We start from the raw sequence: 19,203 nt of genomic DNA, 5'->3' as shown, positions 1-19,203 counted from the left end.
TGGGTCTGAGATGTTTTTGTGTCTAAAGAGAGGTTGGCAGGCACTGACGCCAATGAATGTTATAGGCTAAGGACTTTTTCCTGAAAAAAAAGTACTAAAATTTTGTTGTAGTTTCCAGGGAGACCTAAAACCCATCTCTTGTCAGAACTACCTGAATCAAAGACACAAACATTTATGTCTGTCCTAAGGCAATCTACCAAGAACAAGTGAAGCATCTCCTTTTTTATAAGTGTACACATTTAAAATTATTTTTACTGCGAAGTCGCTTCAGTCGTATCCGACTCTGTGCAACCCCAGAGACGGCAGCCCACCAGGATGCCCCGTCCCTGGGATTCTCCAGGCAAGAACACTGGAGTGGGTTGCCATTTCCTTCTCCAATGCATGAAAGTGAAAAGTGAAAGGGAAGTCGCTCAGTTGTGTCCGACCTTAGCAACCCCATGGACTGCAGCCCTCCAGACTTCTCCATCCATGGGATTTTCCAGGCAAAAGTACTGGAGTGGGGTGCCATTAGATGGGGGGCCACCAAGTGCTTTTCTTAGCTTTTCCTAGATGTTAAAATCCAAACAGACATTATGTCAACTTGAGTTGTAATGATAAAATGCTGAATCAGGTCATCGTCAGATACATGCTCAAGTTTTGATGTCTAAATTATTCTTAGAACCAGGGCAACAGAATATCTTCAATACACAAAGGTCAAAGGGAGGAAGTAAGGTGAAAATATTGCAAGGATGCAAAAAGCAGGAGTTCAGGAGGGGGCTTGCCAGCTCCTGAAGCCATAGGGAGTGACCCCTGCCTCTTTCCTAGTGCGCGAGGAGTGCCCTTCTCCATCCTCCACCAAGCAAGTATTTCAAAGTCTCAATCAGTTTCAAAGACTCACGCCCTGGGGAAGAAACTGAAATATTTGGGTGGCGAGGGCCTGGACTTGTCCGCAACACATCATGCTTTCTTCTGCCCAATGTCTGGCAACCAGATAAGGCTGAGATTCAGACACTGGAAAAGTCTGTGTTGAGGACCTTCAATGTAGGTGAAAAATCCACTGCATCGACTAGAGCAGGATAAACAGGACAGAGAGCTGGACTTTTCCATAGACGTGCTGTTTCGTCCTCTTGAACAAACTCTCACATAAGAGAGTCTAAGTTGAGAGGACATCACGGTCTTTGACTCCGGCCACGGCCATGAAAAACAGTATCCATTCTCTGTATTGTTGTGGGAGAAAGAGAAGTCATTGGAATTGAATGATCAGCCCTGAGTGCCTCTGCTCTGACTTTCTCAGGATGTGTTGTGAATCGAGCCATTCCTCATCAGCTCTCAGTTAGAAATCAACAGCCAACAAACGCTTCATCAGTGTTATCAACATCACGTACACCCTTGGTTTGACCACCAGGTGTGGGGTGCCTCTGGCTACATTTAGCACCAGCCAGTCACACATTGATCCCATGGATGGATTCCATTTCTAATCAACAAGCTGCCATCACAGAGCCTATTAATGGTTTAAAATACTGTCCTCATAGGGACTTCCCTGGTGATCCAGTAGTTAAGACTCCACACTCCCAGTGTAGAAGTCCTGGGTTTGACCCCTGGTTGAGGAACTAGATCCCACATGCTGCAAATCAGAGCTTGCACGTGGCAACTAAAAAGATCCTGCATGCTGCAAAGAGACCAAGGATTCCATATGATGCAACTAAGACCTGGAGCAGCCAAACAAATAAATATTTTTAAAACACTGCAATCACAAAGAAAATCATTTGGGTTGGATCTCCACGAGAGGGAAGCATGTCATTATTAATTCTAGCTTTAACAAAAATTTCTTTAAATGATCTGATAGCATTATTTGGGTATTATTTGGACATACCAAAATTTTCCTGCTTTTCTGATCTGTGTGAGCCGTCATGCTGAGCTGCAGGTATGGAAACTGATCATAAGTATTCAAAGCTTCCAGTGGTGTGCTGGCATCCCACAGATGAGGGCAGGAGGAATACCAGCTCAGGCTTCATTTCTGCCTCCATGGGGAGCTTATCACATGGCTCAGAGCTGTTGTTTAGTTGCTAAGTTATGTTCGACTCTTCTGAGAGCCCATGGACTGTAACCCACCAGGCTCCTCTGTCCATGGGATTTCCCAGCAAGAATACTAGAGTGGGTTGCCATTACCTTCTCCAGGGGATCTTCCCAAACCAGGGATCGAACCTGGGTCTCCTGAATTGGCAGGCAGATTCTTTACCACTGAGCCACCAGGAGCCAGGGTAGCTTATGGGAAGCAAACACAGGGCAATTGAGATTTAAACTGAATGGGACCAACTAAATGCAAGACCTGGAGCAGCCAAAGACAGTGAAAGACATGACTGGTGGGAATCCAGAGCAGTCAGATTCACGGAGAAAGTGGGACATAAACAAAGCCTTCAATAATGAGCTGCATTTAGAAGGGAAACAAGGGGGAAAGAAGGGTGTTTGAGCAGGGCGATGGGCAACCTAGGCACAGGGACCGAAGCACACGTGCCAATGAGGTCCACATCTGCCTGCAGCAGAGAGGGTGGCAGGCTCAGACTTAAAGCTGAATGACCACCTGTGTCTATGCCCCCAGTGGGGCAGGGGGCAATGGGACAGAGTTTCTTACTCAGAAAACCAGAGGCATCAAGAGCGCTCATAACAAAGGAGGAGAAAGCTCTAAAGGATAGAGAAAGAGTCTGGAAGGTTGCAAATGAAAGGCCCAGAGCAGAAGCCCTAACCCCAGGACAGAACAAGATTCCAGGGAGAGGACAGCAAGACCCAGAGACAAGAAACCCGAGTCTGCAAGTTGCCTAGAACAGGCGATCCCTGGTGTAAAGGGGCACCACCCTGTGACGCAAGGTTTACAGGGTGTCACTTGCCCTACGGCCACTCTCCAAGGTCAATAACAGTCACACTTTCATATACATATAGAAGCTTTCCTGGTAACTCAGCTGCTAAAGAATCCACCTGCAATGCAGGAGACTCTGGTTTGATTCCTGGGCCGGGAAGATCCCCTGGAGAAGGGAAAGGCTGCCCACTCCAGTATTCTGGCCTGGAGAATTCCATAGACTGTGTAGTCCATGGGGTCACAAAGAGTCAGACATGACTGAGCAACATTCACTTTTCACATATACTCAAGCAAACAAAGTTGGAAATAGGATGGAGAGATGGCCTTTAAACACACAACTTTCTGTCTGAGCTTGCGAAACTGGAAGAAAGGAGAAGGCTAAATTTACTCGGATATAATAATGCCTCATTATTTATTAAGACCTTCATGACTCACCTTCAAACCTTAGACGTTCAACCTGTTTTATTTCTTTGCAGCCAAGGCAAGCAATTACTCATCCGAAAATGTTTACGATTTCTCTAAAGAACTGAGACTATCTGAGGACAAGAGAAAGCTGACTGACTCTGAATCTGTACAGACCCAAGAACAGAGGTGCCATGGCTCTGGAGTCAGCCCAGGCATCTTAATCGAACCTCTCCTAACTTTGTATCCCTTGGCAATTTTCTTAATGTCTTTTTTTAATATAAATTTATTTATTTTTATTTTTGGCTGTGCTGGGTCTCTGTTGCCGCATGGGCTTTCCTCTAGCTGTGGAGAGCAGGGGCCGGTCTTGAGTTGTGGCGCGCGGGCTTCTCATTGCAGTGGCTTTTTTGCTGTGGAGCACCGGCTCTAGGCTCGCAGGCTTCAGTAGTTGCTGCACATGAGCTCAGAGTTGAGGATCCAGGGGTCTAGAGCACAGGCTCAACAGTTGTTGTGCGTGGGCTTAGTTATTCTGTGGCATGTGGGATCTTCCTGGATCCAAACCTGTGCCTCCTGCATTGGCCGGTGGATTCTCCACCACCGAGCCACCAGGAAAACCCTTCTTAACGTCTTTAACCCCTCTGGGTCCCTATCTATAAAATGAGCACGAGAACTGGACTGATGCTGTCACTATCAGATAATATATGTAAAGTACTTGGTATAACACTCGAGACAGTAAATACCCAATAAATGTTCCCAACTACCTTATGGTTAGTGATCTAATGACAATGATGATGTTGTTGTTCAGTTTACTAAGTTGTGCCCAGCTCTTTGTGATCCCATCAACCGCAGCACACCAGGCTTCCCTGTCCTTCACTATCTCTCGGAGTTTGCTCAAATTCATGTTCATAGAGTCAGTGATGCCATCAAATCATTTCATTCTCTGTCTCCCCCTTCTCTTCCTGCCCTCAGTCTTTCCCAGCATCAGACTCTTTTCCAATGAGTCAGTTCTTTGCATTAGGTGGCCAAAGTTTTGGAGGTTAAGCTTCAGCATCAGTCCTTCCAATGAATATTCAGGACTGATTTCCTTTAGGATGGACTGGTTGGATCTCCTTGCAGTCCAAGGGACTCTCAAGAGTCTTCTCCAACACTACAGTTTGAAAGCATCAATTCTTCAGTGCTCAGCTTTCTTTATGGTCCAACTCTCACATCCATACATGACTACTGGAAAAACCATAGCTTTGACTGGAAGGACATTTGTTGGCAAAGTGATGACTCTGCTTTTTATTATGCTGTCTAGGTTTGTCATAGCTTTTTTTCCAAGGAACAAGTGTCTTTTAATTTCATGATGATGATAATAAATACCATAATGAATGGTTTTAAAATTTAGTTTTCAACACTGACTGCTTGTTGAAATGACTTGGAATAAGTGAAAACAAGCCTAAACTCTGCTCCAGACCAATTAAATCAGAATCCAGTCTAACAAGCAGATGAGTTTGAAAACCCTGGGTAGCCATAGAGGTTATAAGTATACAAGTTACCTGCCTGCTGAGGGGTAGTTAATTTTCACATAGTATTCTGGGTTGGCTAGCGTCCCCCAGCCCTCACCCAGTTGATGTCACTCTGGAACCTCAGAAAATGACTTTATTTGGAAATAGGGTCTTCAGTTCAGTTAGTTCAGTTCAGTCGCTCAGTCGTGTCCGACTGTTTGCGACCCCATGAATCGCAGCACGCCAGGCCTCCCTGTCCATCACCAACTCCCGGAGTTCACTCAAACTCACGTCCATCGAGTCGGTGATCCCATCCAGCCATCTCATCCTCTGTTGTCCCCTTCTCCTCCTGCCCCCAATCCCTCCCAGCATCAGAGTCTTTCCCAATGAGTCAACTCTTCGCATAAGCAGATGTAATTAGTTAAGATGAGGTCATACTTCATACTGGCTCAGGGTGGGCCCTAATGTAATGACTGGTGTCCTTATAAGAAGAGGAGGCAGAGACACAGACATACACGTTGCCGTGAGGGGCCACACCTTGGGAAGACATAGGGAGAGATTGGAATGATGCATCGACGAGCTAAAGACCACCAAGGACGGCCTGTGTATTTGTTTGCTAAGGTTGTCATGACAAAGTATGGCTTTAAGCAACAGAAATATATTCTCTTACAGTTTGGAGGCCAGACATCTCAGACTAAGGTGTCAACAGAGTTGGTTTCTTCTGAGGCCTCTCTTGGCTTGAAGATGGGTATCTTCTCGCTCTGTCTTTACATGGCCTTCCTCTCTGTGTGTCTGTGTCCTGATCTCCATCTAACAAGGTCATCAGTCATCTGAATCAGGGCCCACTGAAATGACTTCATTTCAATTTAATTTCCCCTTTTGTTATTGTTGTTTAAGTCACTAAGTCGTGTCCAACTCTTTTGGGACCCCACGTACTATAGCCCATCAGGCTCCTCGGCCCATGGGATTTTCCAGGCAATACTGGAGTGGGTTGCCATTCCCTTCTCCAGGGGACTTTTCTGACCCAAGGATCAAACCCTCATCTCTTGCATCTCCTGCATTGGCAGGTGGGCTCTTTACCACTAGTGCCACCTGGGAAGCCCTTGAAGACCACAGACCTGTTGAAACCAGAAGGTTGATGATCATGACTCCAGAAATATGACCTCACCATCAATCGGAAGAATGTCCATGAGCGTGTCATGCACACTGTGACCCCCTTCCTCACCTTGCCTTTAAAGACCCTTCTCTGAAAGCCATCAGGGGATTTGGATCTTTTGAACACAAGCTACAATAGACATCATTCTTTCCTTCACCACAACCCTGTGTGAGTAGACTGGCTTTATTGTCCGTTCAAGTTTGGTTTGGTAACAGGATAACTTTTAACTAAGTGTCTGAGATACTGTACTCATCTAAATTTCCTAAAACAGTGTTCATTTAAAGTGGCACACAATATCTGACTCATATTTTTGCCCGTATTCTCTGTTCTGGAGAATACTGGAGTGGGTTGCCATTCCCTTCACGGACATTCTTCTGATGGATGGTGAGGTCATAAGGTGGTATTTCTGGAGTCATGATCATCAACCTTCTGGTTTCAACAGGTCTGTGGTCTTCAAGGGCTTCCCAGGTGGCACTAGTGGTAAAGAGCCCACCTGCCAATGCAGGAGATGCAAGAGATGGGGGTTTGATCCTTGGCTCAGGAAGATCTCCTGGAGAAGGAAATGGCAACCCACTCCAGTATGTATTAGGGGCTTCCCTGGTGGCTCAGAGGTTAAAGCATCTGCCTCCAATGCGGGAGACCCAGGTTCAATCCCTGGGTTGGGAAGATCCCCTGGAGAAGGAAATGGCAACCCACTCCAGTACTCTTGCCTGGAGAATCCCATGGATGGAGGAGCCTGGTAGGCTACAGTCCATGGGGTCACAAAGAGTCGGACAGGACTGAGCGACTTCACTTTCACTTTCTGTCATGAAGACCAAAATCAGCTTTGAGTGTTGGTGATGAGTTGACTTCTCAGATACCCTGTTCTGTGATATTAACCATTTCACGTGTGTTCAGTCGCTCAGTCATGTCTTGACTCTTTGGGATCCCATAGACAGTAGCCTGCCAGGCTCCTCTGTCCATGGAATTCTTCAGGCAACAATACTGGAGTGGGTTGCCATTTCCTCCTGCAGGGGATCATCCCAACCCAGGGATCGAACATGCATCTCCTACATTGGCAGGTGGGTTTTTTAATACTGTGCCACCTGGGAAGCCCCAATATTAACCATACATAATACCAATACTTTATATTCAAGCTTCAAGGCAGAGGCCTCCCAAAATGGGTCTGCTCAGCATGTGTCTTTATGAGATATCACAAAAATAATAATCTACCTTAGAATAATAACAGGTCCTACATGTGGTATTAGGGAGGAGTGCCTTGGAAATGAGATGATCCTTCCTTTGATGAAAATCTTTAATAGCTGCTCACTTTTTAGAGAAGAAAGGGCAGGCTTTTTATTACAGCTTTCAAAGCTCTTCCCATAGTGCCTCAACACATTTTCCAATCTTACCACCCATCGCTCTTGGCTGCACTGGCCTGTTCACCCACATTTGAGTTATTTTTACCTTCATGCACTTCCAGCTGTTTTCTCTGTCTGGAACACCATTTTCCCATCTCTTCTCTGTCAGATAAAAATCCCACTCCTTCCTTCTTCAAGACCTAGATAAAACACCCACCCTGGCTTGGAGACACCCTACCTACCAGATCCTTCATGAAAATCTATTTCAGTGAGCTCCAGAGGTCACATACCTTAACTGTGACCACATAGCCTGAATTTTCTAGAAAAGTCCTAATACCATAATTTTGTCTGTAAGGTGAACTTGTCACTTCTCCTACTAGAAGTCCCTGTTTTGGAATTGATAAACTCAGTTAGTACAACACTATCATTGTATTGTCAAATTAAAAAACCTGAAAAATAAAATGACTTTTAAAAAAAAAGCATTGCCCATACTTTTTAAAAACTATTTTTTATTTAAGCAACATGGTGAATGTATATAAATTAGAAGAAAAACAACCAGTTATTGTGGGTTTTGTCCAGTTGCTAAGTTGTGTCAGAATCTTTGCCACCCCATGAACTGCAGGACACCAGGATTCCCTGCCCTTCACTATCTCCCATAATCACCTGCAATTCCACTCTATTATGAATATTTTTCTATACTTTTACACATGCAAATATATATACACACACATGTGTGTTTTTAGAAGATAAAGCTATGTTCATCTACTATAGTTTTTTATTTTTCTACTATTCTACACAGTCTGCATGGGATTTGTGAGTCTGTGAATCTCTTTTCCATACCATCACTATAAATGGCTACATTTAGTCTACTGCATTGGAGAAGGCAATGGCAACCCACTCCAGTACTCTTGCCTGGAAACTGCCATGGGCAGAGGAGCCTGGTAGGCTGCAGTCCATGGGGTTTCGAAGAGTCAGACACGACTGAGCGACTTCACTTTCACTTTTCACTTTTCACTTTCCTGCATTGGAGAAGGCAATGGCAACCCACTCCAGTGTTCTTTCCTGGAGAATCCCAGGGACGGGGGAGCCTGGTGGGCTGCCGTCTGTGGGGTCACACAGAGTCGGACACAACTGGAGCAACTTAGCAGCAGCAGCAGCAGCAGCAGTCTATTGCATATGAGATCATAATTATCACACCTATTATTAGACCACAAATATTAAACTTATTCTTTATACTGGAAAAGAGAGTAGGTAGTTTTAAGTTTTTCACCATTATAGAAATACACTGAAAGCCTTATTCTAAAAAAAGAAATGAAAAATCTGAGTTTTGAAATATAATCAAGTCATGGCAAGCAAAATATAAACATTTGGGGATGAAAGATTAAATTATAATTTCAAAAAAAAATTCCAGTTGCTTTGTTAACCTTCTTATATGCCAACTTATTATAAAACAAGTTTCGAAAAATATTATGTAAAGCAGCCTGCTAATTTATGTAGGTTGCAGTTTCTTTTGCAAAACTCTTACGCAGACCCCTAAAATAAACATACATAAGCACATTCCACAGAAATCCATTTTTTTCCAACAAAGTTTTTCAATCCCAGTTTTTAAGAAAATAAAATGTAGGTTCTGTTTATATTAGCCTCATTGTTAATTAGAGTGATCAGAGGTTCTTCTTGGAGTTGATTTTGTATCCCTAACATGATAATAGTTCTCTGTAATAATTAGGAAATGTAGAGACATTTAAAAGGACATAACAAATATACTAAAATGATTCAACATTTTGGAGACAAAGCTGTCCAGACTGCACAATGGGAAAAATAATAACAGATGACATAGTCTGCATGTATAGGTGAGATATATTTGTGAGCACAGGTAATAAACAACAAGATATAAATCAGAAACAAGAAGTTCAGAACTCCTTTATTCTTATTAGGACTGTAACTGCAGTTATTCATGGGGGTTGATTTGTATTTGAAACATACAACAATTAGTACCAAAAATGAGCCCACTGTTTGATCATTATAAGTACCAGACGGCCAAACAAAACACACAGAACTTATCCTTAGAAACACGACAATGTTTAAAACTAATAATAAACATGTACATGCCTTTTTGTGATTCTTCGGTTTGGGGAAAAGGTGTCAAATTAACTTATGAAGCAAGATGTGGGGACTTCTACAGGTGCAAAAAGTAGTTCTATCTTATGTAGTTGGCATTTTGAAAATGGTACCAGGGGATATTTTGCTACTAAAAATTGTCCTCTGCTGCTGCTGCTGCTGCTGCTAAGTCGCTTCAGTCGTGTCCGATTCTGTGCAACCCCATAGACGGCAGCCCACCAGGCTCCCCCGTCCCTGGGATTCTCCAGGAAAGAACACTGGAGTGGGTTGCCATTGCCTTCTCTGAAAATTGTCCTCAAATACAGACAAAGATATTTGGCGGTTTTCTGGGCTGTAGGACGTTATGGAACCTACAGGAAGGATTTATAAGCCATCTGATTGCAGTTTGGGTGAAACAGATAGAGGGAAACTACTGAAAATAATAATAAATCCCACAATGAGTTTAACCATCCCTTGTAGGAAAATAAACACATGACCTTTTCTGTGCTTTGCAGAGAAAGACAGACTCCCCCGCCCCCACCTCCCATGTGAGGATTTGACACAGAAATTTTCAAAGTCTGCCATCTTGAGATGTCAAGGACTTCCTGATATATATTACAGTCCATCAGGCATGCCTTGAAGAGGAATTCTAGGATCAAGAAGACCCATCACATCTTACGAGATTTCAGCTTGTGTGTTTCAAACACGGTTTCTCCTTTTGGAAACCACCATTACCAAAGATTTTCATAATCTGGTCAGAACATGAAGTACCATACACACTTTTTAAAGTCTGCCAAAGCCCGTATTTTCTAATAGAACTCAGTCTTATGACACAGGAAGCCAAGCTAAAGAAAGCCCAGCAAGAGTGCCACATAAAAATCCACTTCTCCAGAATAAAAAAACTGGCCTTCAGGAGGTAAATCTTTGGTATTTTCCCACTTATGCTTATCTATTTTAATCTTCTAAAAAATCATTGATTTTGCTATGAATATTAAAAAGCCATGTTCTCTGTAAAGCAATTATCCTTCAATAAAAAATAAATGAATTAAAAAAAAAACATGTTCTAATCCTATCACTTCTTTTTGACTTTGACACATCATTCTAGAATTTTTGGAGCCTTAGTTTTGCGCTCACATCAAAACCCAGGACACCGAATGGATAGTTTGGAAGGCCTGTGCTTCCCTGTTCTGATATTTTCTGTCCTGTGAACACGGAATGAGTGTCAGAAACACCAGGTGACTCGTAACAGCAAAGTAATTCCTATTAGATTAGGAAAGAAACAATGTACAATGAGAAGTTTCAGAGGAGAAACAGAACATTACATAAATCAATAAGAAAAGTAGAAGTTACTGTCAGCAAAAGTCAATAAATGACCACACAGTTTAAAAATGGTAAACTGACTCAAACAACAAAAAAAAGCTTTGTGCCAAAGAATATACAACGGGAGAAAGGCAGTCTTCAGTAGCTGGTATTGGGAAAGTTGGACAGCTACATGTGAATCCTGGAAGCTATAACACATCCTCACAGCACACACAGAAATAAACTTGAAATGGCTTAAAGACTTAAGTGTAAGATAAGGCACCATAAAGCTCCTAGAAGAGAATATATGCAAACTTTCTCTTACATAAATCATACCAGTGCTTTCCTAGGTCAGTCTCCCAAGGCAATAGAAATAATAGCAAAAGTAAACAAATGGAGCCTGTTCAGACATAAAAGGTTTGCACATCAAAGGAAATCATAAGCAAAATGAAAAGACATCTTATGTATAGCCTGGGATAATATATTTGCAAATGGTGCAACAGATAAGGGATTACTTTCCAAAATACGCAAATAGCTCCTACAATCCAATAACAAAAAACCAAACAACCCAATCGAAAAATAGGCACAAGATCTAAATAGACATTTCTCCAAAGAATGCAGACAGATGGCCAATAGGCACATGAAAAGATGCTCATCATTGCTAAGTATTAAAAAGCACGAATCAAAACTACAATGAGGTACCACCTCACATTGGTCAGACTGGCCATCATTAAAAAGCCTACAAATGACAAATGCTGGAGAGGGTGTGGAGCAAAGGGAACCCTCCTACATTGTTGGTAAGAACGTAAATGGTGCAGCCACTGTGGAGAACAGTATGGAGGTTCCTCAAAAAAGTAAAAATAGAGCTATCATATGACCCAGCAACCCCACTCCTGGGATATATCTAATTGAAAACTCTAATTCCAAAAGATACCTGCACCCCTATGTTCATAGTAACACCATTTACAGTAGTCAAGACATGGAAACAAGCTAAATATCCATCAACAGATGAATGGCTAAAGAAGATGTGGGGTGTGTGTGTGTGTGTGTGTGTGTAATAGAATATTAGCCGTAAAAACAAAACAATGCCATTTGCAGCAACATGGGGGGGACCTAGAGATTAGCTAGGATTCGATTAGCATACTAGATTAGCATACTAGATTAGCATACTTGCATACTAAGTGAAGTATGTGAGGCAGAGAAACACAAATACCATATGGTACCACTTATATCCTATGGGATCTATGAAAGTAGACACGAATGAACATATCTATGAAATAGAAACAAACTGACAGATGTAGAGAACAGATTTGTGGCTGCCAGAAGAGAAGGAGGGGAGGACTGGGAGTTGGGGGTTAGCAGGCGCAAACATACATTCAGAATGGATAAACTCAAGGTCCTATTGCACAGCACAAGCAATTATACTCAACATTCTGTAGCAAACCATAATGGCAAAGAATAGGAAAAGAATATGGATATGGACAACCGAGTCACTTTGCTGTACAGCAGAAATTAAGCACAACTTCATCAATCAACTATACTTCAATAAAATTTGAAAAAATATCTTTGCACTGAAACTAAGCTTTCTCAGCAGCGTCTGCAGATGGCTTCTTCCTCCATCTGCGGCTTGTGCTAACTTTGTTTTTTTTTTGTTGTTGTTCTCTTGGTGGTTTATATTTGAGATCAAGGATCAGTGGGATTTGACAATAGAATTATTTTCATAACATTTCCAATTGTTTAGAATCAGGAAAAGAGGCTTGAGAAAACGCTTCATGTCAGGAGAGTCTGGGCCAGGATTTTTGGTAGAGCACTTCAGGCAAGTTGGCAAACAATAGGATTATTCATTAAACTCCACCTGGACAGCACTGCTTTGCAAGTGTTATTCTGTTGTGATTGCAGAGTTTGTAATTATTTGACCTGAAGCATGGAACAAACTTTGTAATCTGTACTACTCTGAACAGTATTTCTATTGTGTGTGTGCACGCACTATTTTGGGAAATATACACATACAACCGTGTATTTCCCCAAGTCTTTAAGATGCCCAGAGCTGCCAAGGGTCAGATAGTCTTGCCTGGGAAATCCCATGAACAGAGGAGCCTGGTGGGCTACAGTCTATGGGGTCGCAAAGAGTCAGACATGATTTACGGTCTAAACAACAATTAGACTTCATTAAGCTATCTCTCTTCAGTAAGAGAGCTATTTCCATCATATTTTTACCAACTGAAAATTGCCTCATGCTTGCAAATAAAATTTTCTGCTACTGGAATAACATTAAAAAAAAAATGTTGGCATTGTACCAATGTATTTTTTTTCCCTCTTCAAGCATTACTCTAGCAGTTTCATACTGCTCTTAGAACTAGTTGCTTCGCAGTGGGAAGGGGAGCAGGGAGTACAAGCTATTGAGTATAAGAACTGTGCGTGTTGGTTTTACAATTTCAGATGGTAAAGCATATGCCCACAATGCGGAAGACCTGGGTTTGATCCCTGGGTTGGGAAGATGCCCTGGAGAAGGAAATGGCAATCCACTCCAGTACCCTTGCCTGGAAAATCCCATGGACGGAGGAGCCTGGTAGGCTATAGTCCATGGGGTCGCAGAGAGTCGGACACAACTGAGTGACTTAACTTGTTTTCTTTTCTTTTTGTTTTACAAAGGAAGGAAGGTTCTAGAGTGTCACCGTGACAGTTTATGTCTTTTTATTGGCTCAGACTAGGCCAAATCACAGGAAAATAGACCCTTGCTAGGACTGCACTTCTTCTGTTGAAATGACAGGGCATTTCCAAGGGGCCGTGTGCTGGTTGGCAGCTCTAACACGGGTCTGGTTGCTTGGGAATCCCTGCTTCACGCCACGTCAAAGGTCCAGGTCTGGTCTGATCAGTTTCTGGAGAGAGACACTGCCGCCAAGTGGAAGGCGACCATGCGGGCTTCTCGAGGTGCCTTCCACCTACCCACTTGGAACCGCGGTAGGTACCAGGCTTCCAGAGGGAGCCACTCAGAAAACAGTGTGCACCCACTCGGCCTGTGTCTTCCGGTGCCCCCGGGAGGCATCGATGTTCCCGTCACTGTCACTGCAGAGCTTTCAAGTGAAGCTGGAGACAAGACACCCTTTCATATATTTTAATTACCTCACGCTTAAACCGGAGGCTGGCGCCCATCCCGGAAAAGCCCTGAATGGCCCTGCTTCTGCCAAGTCTTTCCTCTTCCTTGTGTCTCTTCTCGATCCACAGCTGCTCCAAACTGGAAAGCGCAACCCCCATGGATGAGCCCCACGGTCCCAGGATGGGGAGAGTCCCAGGCAACACCCTTCTCAGAGGCCAGCATCTTCTTGCTGAACCGGGGGACTGGGGGTGACTTTGGACAAGTCAGGGGACAGTCCCCTGTTCTGCCAGATATGGCCACACTGAAGGCACGGCCAGAGCTTGGACTCTGGCAGCCCGAGAGCCGCCCAAGCATGGTGAGAAGTTTTGTCCAGGAGGCTGCCGGTGCCAGGCGTGCTGTCTTGCAAGTGAGAAGGGAGCAGGGCTTGGGCTCCAGTTTGCTAGAAGCTTCCAGCTGAGCACCAGTGATGAAGCATGTGAAACAGAATACAAGGTGGAATGTGTTGAAATCCCACAAGAGAAGCACAGAGCACGATGCAAACACAGAGCCGGGAGAGAAACGGTCCGGGATGGGGTACGTGCCAGCCCGGGGTTTTGGCCAAGGCAGGGCTGGAGCCGGGCCTTGAAGATCTGGTTGTACTTGGACACACAGAGACAAGGCAGAAGCAAAAGCAGGGTCACCAAAGAGATACAGGATGAAGTGTGGGGCAGGGCTGCAATACGAAACGAGCTCACTGAGAAATTGGACCATGGGTCTCAATAGCAGTGGGCATCTTAATAGCTCTCTATGGCTTCTAAAGCATTTTTTCATTGAGTACTCTATTTGATTCATACAAAATATGAAGGTAAGTCTTAAGGTTCTTATCAGGTTTTATTTTCATGAAGTTTCACCTCAGGGAATAAATGTGAACATAGTTTAAACACTGTGATATTAAGTAGCATATAAGTACTTATTAGGTTCGATCCCTGCGTTGGGAAGAAACTCTGGAGGAGGAAATGACAATCCACTCTAGTATTCTTGCCTGAAGAATCCCACGGACAGAGGAGTCTGGCAGGCTACAGTCTATAGGCGTGCAATGAGTCGGACACGACTGAGGGACTTAGCACACACTTATTACTAATGATGAGAAAGTATTAGAGAGTGTAGTATAACTAAATGGAATGTACATGCTGCTTTATTAATGCTGGCTCCATTCTAACCCACCTTGATGAATAATAATGAGAACACTGACAACACTTTGTCCTAAGGCTGCATCTGCACGGCTTCCTGTGATTAGGTTTTAGAAAGATAGAGAAAAAAGGGGACATTCACATGGATGTCCAGATATAGGTCAACTGTGAAGAATGGACTAGGAAGCCGCGGAGCCTCCCACTTGGAGGTCATGCGCCGTGGAGCAGGGATGACCATTCCCTGCTGTGTCTGCTCTGACTCCCTGACTCACGGAATCTGCAAGTATAAAAAAGGGTTTTTTAAAATAAACAGCAAGGATTTACTGTATGACACAAAAAGCTATATTAAATATCTTGTAATAAACTATAACCAAAAGAATTGAAAAATAAAAATAAAAACATATATAACTGAATCATTATGCTGTACACCTGAAACTAACACATCATTGCAAATCAATTCTACTCCAATGTTAATATGTCAAGCTGAGGAGTATTCATAGGTAAGCTGCAGGTTTGGGCTTCCCAGATGACAGCAGCAGTAAAGAATCTGCCTGCAGTGCAGGAGACCTGGGTTCAATCCCTGGGTCAGGAAGATCCTCTGGAGAAGGGCATGGCTACCCACTCCAGTATTTTGGGGGAAATTCCATGGACAGAGGAGCCTGGCGGGCCATGGTCCATAGGGTCACAAAGAGTCGGACGCGACTAAAGCCACTTAGCACACAAGCTGCAGCTTTCCCTTCTTAATCTTTATAACGCAAAAGTGCTGGTTTAAAGTCATTAAGTTCTGTTGTAATTTCTTCCATAGCAAGAGTAAGTGGAATTTCCACTTGATCTACAATGGTTTCTTTCTTTTTTAAAAGATAATCTAAAGGAACTGTGACAAAATGCTAACATTTGTTCATTTGGGTGGTGGGAATGTGAATATTTGTTACATTTTTCTTTGAAAAAAGTATTTTTTTAATTTAAAACTTTACATGAAATCCATTTGTATTTCTAATATAAAACACACTGTTGACATTTCCAGTAAATCTCTAGGTGCTGATGTTAAAAAGAAGAGAAAGAAAGCATTTCGAAAGACTCACCGGGAAAGCCATTGTATTTTACTACATTCATTTAAGGATTCAAAGAGGTTGGTGAAAATACTATAAAAGTAACCAATGTAAAAGCAGAGACATAGCTTTGCTGACGAAGTCCATATAGTCAAAGCTATGGTTTTTCCAGTAGTCACGTACAGATGTGAGAGTGGGACCATAAAGAAGGCTGAGCACCAAAGAACTGATGCTTTCAAACTGTGGCATTGGAGAAGACTTTTGAGAGTCTTGGACTGCAAGGAGATCAAACCAGTCAATCCTAAAGGAAATCAACCCTGAATATTCACTGGAAGGACTGACACTAAAGCTGAAGCTCCAATACTTTGGCCACCTGTTGTGAAGAGCTGACTCACTGGAAAAGACCCTGATCCTGGGAAAGACTGAGGGCGGGAGGAAAAGGGGGTGACAGAGGATGAGATGGTTGGATGGCATCACCAACTCAATGGACATGAGTTTGAGCAAACTCCAGGAGATGGTGAAGGACAAGGAAACCTGGTGTGCTGCAGTCCATGGGGGTCACAAAGAGATGGGCATGACTCAGTGACTGAACACCAACCAACCAATGAACATCACCAGCACATCGTGGGAATCGCTCTGATAGTGAGCTGACAAGGTAGTAAAGTCTTGTACTGTTTTCCGTTACAGATACACCTTGTCATACTGCACTTTGCAGACACTATGTTTTTTAACAAATCGAAGGTCTGTGATAAACTTGTATCAAGCGACTCTTTCGGCACTATTTTTCCAACAGCATCATTTATTAAGTAAGGTATGTACACTGTTTTTTAGACATAATGCTATTGTACACTTAATAAACTACAGTGTACTGTAAACATAACTTTTATATGCAACTTTGAAACCAAAAAAACTGTGTTTCTGACTTGACTGCAATATTTGGTGAATTTTGGTGGTCTGGAACTGAACCCGCATTGTCTCCAAGGTGCGTGTGTCCTTATGAGTTACATTTTTTCATAATAGTGTGGAAAACATTAGCATGCATTATTCACATGATGCTTTGAAGCATTCATGGATTCTGACCTGACTGGGAAGGTTTAACAAGTAAACACAGGCATTCAGGGATGGTTTATCAATACACTCTATCAGGCTCTGAGGGCTGGGTGGTTAATGGATGGAGTCATCGCTGCCAAAGTCAAGAAGCAAGGCAGGATGAAGTCTTCAGGCTGAACATCTCCTGAGAGCATCTGCTTTCCAAGTAGGCACTTGGTAATCAGAGCAACGGTGGGGATAACAAATGACCTGACAGTTCAGTTACTTCAGCATTTTACTAAATAGAAGACTTATGCAGACCTTCTCCAGATTTGGGATCCAGGGTTCCTGGAAGCGTGCAGGAGCCCAGCAGTGCCCATCCGTTTAAATGTGCTTGGCTTCTGAACATATTGGACGGAACAGCCGGAGTGAAACGGGAGACGGTTTGGGACGCACAAAATGAGCACAACGGTGAAATGTGAACTGGAGACTCTGGCAGCAGGTCCCTAAGGAGGGTGAGTCCTGCTCCCCGCGGGGGCACAGGTGGCACTCTGGGCTCTAAGCGAGAGCAGGAGCGAGGTGGGGGTGAGCAGCGGCCTGGGGTCTCCAGAGGCCGCGGTGGGGACAGAGGGGACTGGCGGCGGGGAGAGAGAGTGAAAGCTGAGAACCTGGAGGCCATCGGACCGACAACCCTGCGAAGAAGTGTACTGACGCGGGGGAATGCGAGTCCTCAGCTGGGGGAGCTAACAGGCACCGGGAGGGTGCTGTGTAGACCAGACACACTGCAGCGTATTTGTGCCGCATGTGTGTGTGTGCGCGCGCACGCTCAGCCGTGTTCAACTCTTTGTGATCCCACGGACTGTAGCCCGCCAGGCTCCTCTGTCCATGGGGATTCTCCAGGCAAGAATACTGGAGTGGGTTCCCATGCCCTCCTCCAGGGCATCTTCCCCACCCAGGGATCGAACCCGCGTCTCTGGCGTCTCTGGCACGGGCAGGCGGATTCTTCAGCACTGAGCCACCTGGGGAGTCCTGCAGGGTATTTAAGTGCAGCAGCCAGGCTCGTGGAGGGACAGGGTGGGAGTGGAGGGTAGCAATGCCTGGGACGGGGGCAGGACTCTGCACAAGGGGAAGCGAGACGCCTTCTTCGGGATGCGGTGATTCCGTCGTGATGCGTCAGCAGGAGGAAAGGGTGGGAGCCGACGCGGGTGCCTTCCGTATTCTGTTGGCAGCACACGGAATGAAGACTTCCGCTTCCCGGAAATGTAACCCGAGGGTCTTAGCCCAGCGTGAGCGGCCAGGGTGGGGGCGGGGAGGGGCAGGCTGGCAGTTCGAGGGGAACAGAGGAACGGGGTGAGGGACGCGGAGGGTTGGCGGGCCGGCCAGAAGGAGCTGAGGCCTGAGGGCGAGCAGGATGGAACCCCGCCCGAGATGTACAGTGCGGGTCCCCCATGGCCCTGGCGGCAGAACTGGATCTGGAATCGAATCCAGAGAACAGGAAGGAGGGGATGGGGGCTGCAGAAGGAGGGATCCGGCCTGAGAGCTGGAGGAGCGGGAGGAGGGAGCCCCACCTCCTGGAAGGGGTATCTTGTGTGCTAAGTCGCTTCAGTCGTATCCAACTCTTTGTGACTCTATGGCCTGCCAGGCTCCTTCCTCTGTCCATGGGATTCTCCAGATGAGAATACTGGAGTGGGTTGCCATGGCCTCCTCCAGGGGATCTTCCCTATCCAGGGGTCAAACCTGTGTCTCTTGGGTCTCCTGCGTTGGCAGGCGGGTTCTTTACCACTTGTGCCACCTGGGAAGCCCCAGTGTACCTTGTCACATAGTTTAAAAAAAATCACTAATATTAAACAATGTAACCTGGATGATGCAAAATATGTGGTTACTAGACACGTTAACAGACTCTAGCTATTAAAAGCTGCTGCTGCTGCTGCTAAGTCGCTTCAGTTGTGTCCGACTCTGTGCGACCCCATAGACAGCAGCCCACCAGGCCCCGCCGTCCCTGGGATTCTCCAGGCAAGAACACTGGAGTGGGTTGCCATTTCTTCCGCCAATGCATGAAAGTGAAAAGTGAAAGGAAGTCGCTCAGTCATGTCTGATTCTTCGCGACCCCATGGACTGCAGCCTACCAGGCTCCTCCATCCATGGGATTTTCCAGGTAAGAGTACTGGAGTGGGGTGCCATTGCCTTCTCCGTATTAAAAGCTAGGTCAGATGAAATCTTAGTTCCTGTAAATGGAGCAATCGCC

General features: G+C 44.6%; 1 protein-coding gene and 1 non-coding gene across 2 annotated transcripts in view; one reads left to right on the top strand and one right to left on the bottom strand.

Annotated features, from left to right (window-relative positions):
• Nucleotides 1-19,203, bottom strand: part of SLC22A3 (solute carrier family 22 member 3) — a 98,762-nt gene that overhangs the window by 64,335 nt on the left and 15,224 nt on the right. The window lies entirely within an intron of this gene.
• TRNAW-CCA (transfer RNA tryptophan (anticodon CCA)) lies at nucleotides 6,473-6,544 on the top strand. The gene has a single exon. It is a non-coding gene; the product is annotated as a tRNA-Trp (tRNA).

The sequence above is a fragment of the Bos indicus genome, chromosome 9 (assembly GCF_029378745.1).
Source record: "Bos indicus isolate NIAB-ARS_2022 breed Sahiwal x Tharparkar chromosome 9, NIAB-ARS_B.indTharparkar_mat_pri_1.0, whole genome shotgun sequence".
Taxonomy (NCBI): domain Eukaryota; kingdom Metazoa; phylum Chordata; class Mammalia; order Artiodactyla; family Bovidae; genus Bos; species Bos indicus.
The sequence above is the reverse complement of the archived record's forward strand: the minus strand, read 5'-3'. Positions and strand labels throughout refer to the sequence as shown.